The sequence below is a fragment of the Pollicipes pollicipes genome, unplaced genomic scaffold (assembly GCF_011947565.3).
Source record: "Pollicipes pollicipes isolate AB1234 unplaced genomic scaffold, Ppol_2.1 Scaffold_6686;HRSCAF=7923_pilon_pilon_pilon, whole genome shotgun sequence".
Lineage (NCBI taxonomy): Eukaryota > Metazoa > Arthropoda > Thecostraca > Pollicipedomorpha > Pollicipedidae > Pollicipes > Pollicipes pollicipes.
Window position 1 is genome coordinate 32,403,632 of NW_023596921.1, and position 6,000 is coordinate 32,409,631.

Sequence of the window (6,000 nt, forward strand, 5' to 3'; positions counted from 1 at the left end):
CTGTGGCCGTGGAACCGCCCGCTCTTTGGAGGAAGATGGCCCAAAAGCCGCCGGAACTCATGCTGCACTGCGTTGTCACGTTTGGGCTGTGCAGCGACCCCCAACAGGGTGTCTGGCAGCTCCGAGGCCGAAATCCGGCAGTCTTGGGTCTTGCCTCGTAATGAGGTATACCATTGAAGTAGAAGTGGAACTCGCCGCTAAACCAAATCAGGCCCATGAACCCAGGGTAGGTTTCAGCCTTCGTTTTCAGCCAGGTGGTAAAGTCATCCGCTGTTGTTAATCGACCCGACGTCTACCAGGTTCTGGTGGAAAGTCACTTTATACCGAAATAATATGAGGACAATGCTTCAGAGCAAGCTGTACGGTTGGGAGATCAATGCCAGATCGATGATGCCACCCTGCGCAGGTCCTCCGGATGGGGGATGATGGGTTCTCCGTGATGGTGCACTCACTGTTGCAATACCGTCTGCTATTTTAGTAAATATGGGGAGCATCAACTAAAATTCCAAAGCAGGTGCTATGGAACTAGTTGAAAAAGCCGTCCATCAGTGTTGTTAAACTTTGGCATACGCGTATAAAATGAGGACGTGTTTTTCTTTTCACTCGGTATTGAAATTCATTTGCGAATGTAAGAACACAATTGCACGAAGTCAATAAGAGTTAATAAGGTCTCTGAAGTATTTGGCACGTCCCATTTGTCACAGTAGCCCCGCGGACACAGTTTGTGGCAATGATTAGCGATGTTTTGAGACAGACAACATAATTTGTTGAAAGCTTTTTGCCACCTCACCCCATGCCGACCTCACGAGGAATTGCCGTCTGTTGTGACTCCCTGTTTGTTTTCTTGCGGCCACCCGGGGTAATTTTTTCCGCCTCGATTCATGCATATGTCTGGCCATCGGCTTCGCATTTGTGGTGTGCAAAATATATCTCACTGCGTTTTGTATCTATTGAGCTCTATGTTATTTGCCCGTACCATGCTTTGAGGCCTGATGAGCCTGATTTCTGAAAGGCGGTTACCTGGGACAAGTCAGAGATTCTGCTGGGTGTAAAAATTTCGATGGAGTTCGCTTGCCTAATGGCCTACATGTTTACCCGAAAGAGGAAGTCATTCGTGTAAATTAACAGCAAAGCCGGCTCAGCAAACCTCTCCTGAAGGACCCCAGCCTCCGTGCATTAGGTGCTTTTACTACCCCTTATTCGCTGGACCTGGTAACAGGCAGACAGCGATCACGTAGGATCAATGCCGTGCTGCTCTAGCTTTTGGAAGACCACAGACTGGCCAATACAATCAAAGTACTCGATAGTTTGACGATAGCAAGGAGCGCTGCCTGCATCATGTTGATGCGACCGATAATGTATGATAAGGTGGTAGCAAGAGTCGTTCCCAGCGGAGTAGCTGAGCATTTAGGCATGCTTCGTGTTTTTCAGAATGCGTTTAGTCAATACAAAAGTGGGAGCAGACACACGTTGATTAATTCACACAGCTGTTATACCTGGCTCAGAGGAGAAATGGGCCTGGAGTTATGCGGATCGCCAGTAATTTTTTGTTAACAGGTACGAGCAGCACGCACGTAGCCTTTTTTTCAAACGTGGGGCAGCGTCAAATGTGCTTTGAAATATTGTGAATTTCGACCAAAGTCCTACAAACTATCCGTAGTACTTAATGCAAGCCTTTTAGCTGAATGTGGGGGAGGGGTGGCCCGAATCTTTTGGTCCCCCCTTGGCTACGTCCCTGACGGATACAGCCATTTCCAATTTGCAGGCACGGTTTCAGACTCAATATCGTCTATCATTCGTTATATGTACGAAATGAGTTCCAGTGACGGAAAACATACTATGAACAGCTGAGACAACACATTAACTTCAACGCTGGCCTTACTCTTCCCCATGTGACTGATCGTGAAGGGCATCTCGGGGCTTTACTGTGCCGCAGCTTGAAAGCCACGCCCAACATTCGGCGCATTCGTGGCTGACGGCGGAGCTGGGGTCGCGTAATTGCCGCGTGGTGTCAGTTTTGTGAGCCGTAGTTCGGATCCTGCCGCACGGTGGCAGTATGTGTCCCGGGCTTCCGCCGCTTGGTGGCAATGTGCCCCGTAGTTCGGGTTCCCGCCATAAGGTGGCAATTGTGTGTCCCGTGGTTCGAATCCTGTCACTGGGTGGCAGTTGTGTGGCTCGCAGTGGTTTAGAGAGGTGGATCTGCTTGCTATTGTCAGCAGGGAAAAAGATCCCTATTCAGTTGAGGGGTACCCCGCCCCAGGGGTGTCAACTTCTGTAAATTATTGAGGGGGGGGGGGGCTTAACCGAAGACCCAACAACCTACCCCTCCCCATTTTATTTTTTCTCGCCAGGCTTAGCCCACTATTTTGATTAAGTGCAATATATGTTTTCAATTTTTGCATAATCTATAAAAGCCTTCAAATTAAGCAGAATAGAAGTCACGCAGGGTTGGATCCAAGGAGCAGTCACTGGAGGCAGGAGCAGGAGGCAGGCGTCTCTCTGAGCAGGGGGCAGGCGGCTCTCTGAGCAAGAGCAGGGCGGCTCTCTGAGCAGGAGCAGGCGCCTCTTCTGATCACCACGTGAAGGCGCCCCCTTAGAGGCCAACTTAGCACGCCGAGGTGCTCTTCTATGGCGGTCACGGGAAGTGGCACTTATTTTGGTTGTGGGGACGGGGCCAGGGTTAGCCATGAAGGATTTAGGGTCATTCCCATATTCCAGTGCTTTTCACTTTAACCTCACTAACCATTGTGTGCCTTATGGCGCTAGGTACGTAAAGTTCATTGCATCATTTATCCGCTCAGCCGTCACGCTTTGTATCTGGTGGTGGGAGTGAACATGTCTTTTGTCATGAAAGTGGTACGAGACGCCACTACGCACAAGATCAAGGAAGGTAGTCTTCATGTTATGATCATCTTTTGTCCATGTTTTTGTGGTATTCCAACCAAAAAATATTTTGGGACCAAGCCAACGATGGGGGCAACTCACCATTTGCCGGGGGGGGGGGGGGAGGGGCAGGGCGTTCACAAAAGAGTACAAATCGACACCCATGCCCCGCCCAACTTTGATAAGAAAGTGGGCCAAATGTTAGAAAATTGCTCTTTTGTGTATTTCAAGAAAGATTTGGCCATCTCTCTTTGCTCAGTTCCTGCCACTCCCCAAATTTAAGGAAAGTATTCTCCTGTTTGTCAGAAGAGATAGTCTGCTCCTCATCGTCTTGTCCCACCTTCTTGTCTTCTTGCTTTGTCCCGCCTTTTCGTCCTCACCTGTTGGCAAATCTCGGAGGGGAAATTATCCGCGTGTGTGCAAACGTTGATGACATCTGTTGGATGTTGGGTGTACTACAACGATGTAGTCGCTGATATTGAAATATCGGGCACCCAGTCAGTATTCTGGTCATTTGTTGTTAGGAAGGCATCGTAGAAAACTTGGTTTCTGTACAGGCTTGTTGGATTCATTTTCGAGCTTGATGTTCAACAACTAATTATACGACGCAAATAAAACTACTACAATTGCAGTATTGTAAAGGTCGCGAGAGAAATTCCAAATCAATAAAAGCATCTATTGGCCCACACCAAGCCGTACCCCACATGTTGACGAGCTGCTAGATTAATAATAAGTGCGATATTCTGAGTTCTTTGCGCAACTTTTTCAGGTTAGGCAGTATTTTGCGGTATATAACAGGATAACGCCTGGCCAGAGCTTTGAAAAGAAGGGGGCACAGGATTGGAAAATAGCCCCTTATAGTAAAAGCCCCCCCCCCCCCTCCCAACAAATCGCCGGATATGGCTCAATTATTAAAGTGGACGTATTTTTATTTCATATTCTTCATTTGTACATTGCATAACTGGAAAAGAATCCAGAAGCTACCACGAGATCAGTTCTGCCTAAATTTTATGATTAATAAGCTGAAGAAATCATGCGTTAGACGACTGCATAAAGTGAGTTACCGGTGATCTTCATTTTACAGTGGTCCTGTGAACTCTTTTTACACCGATATAACCTAGAATATTGGTCACAATCATAATCTTGGCTGTACGCAGATATTAAGGACTCTGCGAGCGCCGATCGAAATGGATCAGCAATTTGTATCAACAGGGCCAAGCCATGCTTGTCTGGAAATGTTCAACATTCAGTCAGAATTGATAACTGATGTAAATTACGCAATGTTGTTTTGAGTATGCGAGGTTGCAATTCTTGGCATGCAAACTCGATGTCTGGCGTTGCAGTCTCCATGGGCTACGCAGCGTCAGTCCCATGGATAACACTATACCGCAGTCTACGGGTGGACGAAAATGACGAGGCATTTTAAAAAGTACCTTTGAACGCTTTGCGACAACAAATCATAAGGCTAGAAGGTAGGCCAAGCGCATATTTCACTCGTGCGAATTTTAAATTGATGGTAAGAACGGATTGACCTTTACAGCACCGCGAAGTAGTGCTGAAATCTGGTAGTGGAACTGGAAGAGTCAAGATACCATCTCTATTTTTCATATTACTGCAACTGTTTATATGTTCCAAGGACAGCCTCAAAGCTGTAAAATGTTGCACCCGGCCTCATCTTTGAACTGTATGAAATTATTTTCAACGACATTCGTAACAATTGTTTTCGATGGTCGTTTTCGTGCGCACGGCGCCCGTTGTTTGGTGTTGCTTGCAGTGGCCAATGTCGTTCGGTTTTATGGAACTGCTACCAGGCTATCGCTGTCTATCGCTGCCGAGATTGCGGGCGCGCAGGCCCAAACATTTTGATGTAATTTGTTTCACTCGTCGATTCCGGAAAAAGCTAAACGTTCTCAGACAGACGTGGGATGGCCTTATTAGTGTTTCACATAATTTTGACCCGCTCTATTCAACGCTAATGAAGCCCTTATTGCTTTACGGGAACCCTTGAGCAGAACAGAAGGGAACACATTGTTGTTCGCGGCCAAAGGCCTGGCCCAGTCAGTTCCGTCCCACCGCGGGATGTCTTCAGGCTTCCATTCTGGCGACACGGGCCGGGATCCTCTGGCCGATCCGGAAGCCCTTAAAGCGATACGGTCATATCACATTGGTCCCCTCCTTGACGTGGGAGACCTCCTGACCCACGCATTTGACCCTGGATCGACGGAGGAGCCCTCACTGATGCAACAACCATCCCTGGTCGCCGCAGATGGTCCAACAGTCGGCAAAATATACTCCAGTTCGGATTAACGGGCCTGTGCTGGAATCGGGTTAGAGGTCCCACCGTTGGGCACTGGGGCCTGCCTGGCACAGGAACCCTCCATTACCTCAATGTGAGCAATCATCAGAAATTCTCATTTTCCCTTTCATTACCAGAGGGCCCCGACCGACGCAAGGGGCCCTCTGTCATTCGGGGTTCCGTCCGCGTCCCGCTGGGCAAATTTTCCCCTAAGTGACTCGAAGCCCCTTGTTGACAACAGAACACCCTGTTGGGTATTTTGGGCGCCTGAGCGCTACAGCAGCCTTGCACTGTTGCAGGGGCCGATCAATATGAATCGTGGGGCTGGCCATGTCCGTGCCTGCATGCGAAATGGCCCCCAGAGCATAAACCGACACGAACCGACTGTTCAGTGTTGGTAATCTCTGGATGAAACAGAGGACCGCTCTGTCTCAGAGGTCTCCAATCGGTGCAAGAGGCCACTAACTAACCTTTAAAACTATGACCCTACGAGTGGGGGCCCTTGATGTGACCTACAGTCAGCCATTTGAGCCCTTCAGCCTTCCAATCAAACCCTTGACCTTTGGTCTGAAGAGACTCTGCGGCCCCTCTTCGGTCCCCCTCAACACCGCTCCTGACCGACTCGGGGCCACTTGCCGCCAACGACCCCTGTTAGGCACTGTGACCCTTGAGCGACATCTTAGCCCCTCATCCCGTCAGATATCCAGAACGTTGCAAATCACCAGCCCCGGTCCATTTCCGCGTTGCAAATCGGTCTCAAGTGATCAGACGGACATGAAGCCGACTGCTTGGCTTTGTGTCTAGACCCAATGTAACAGGAA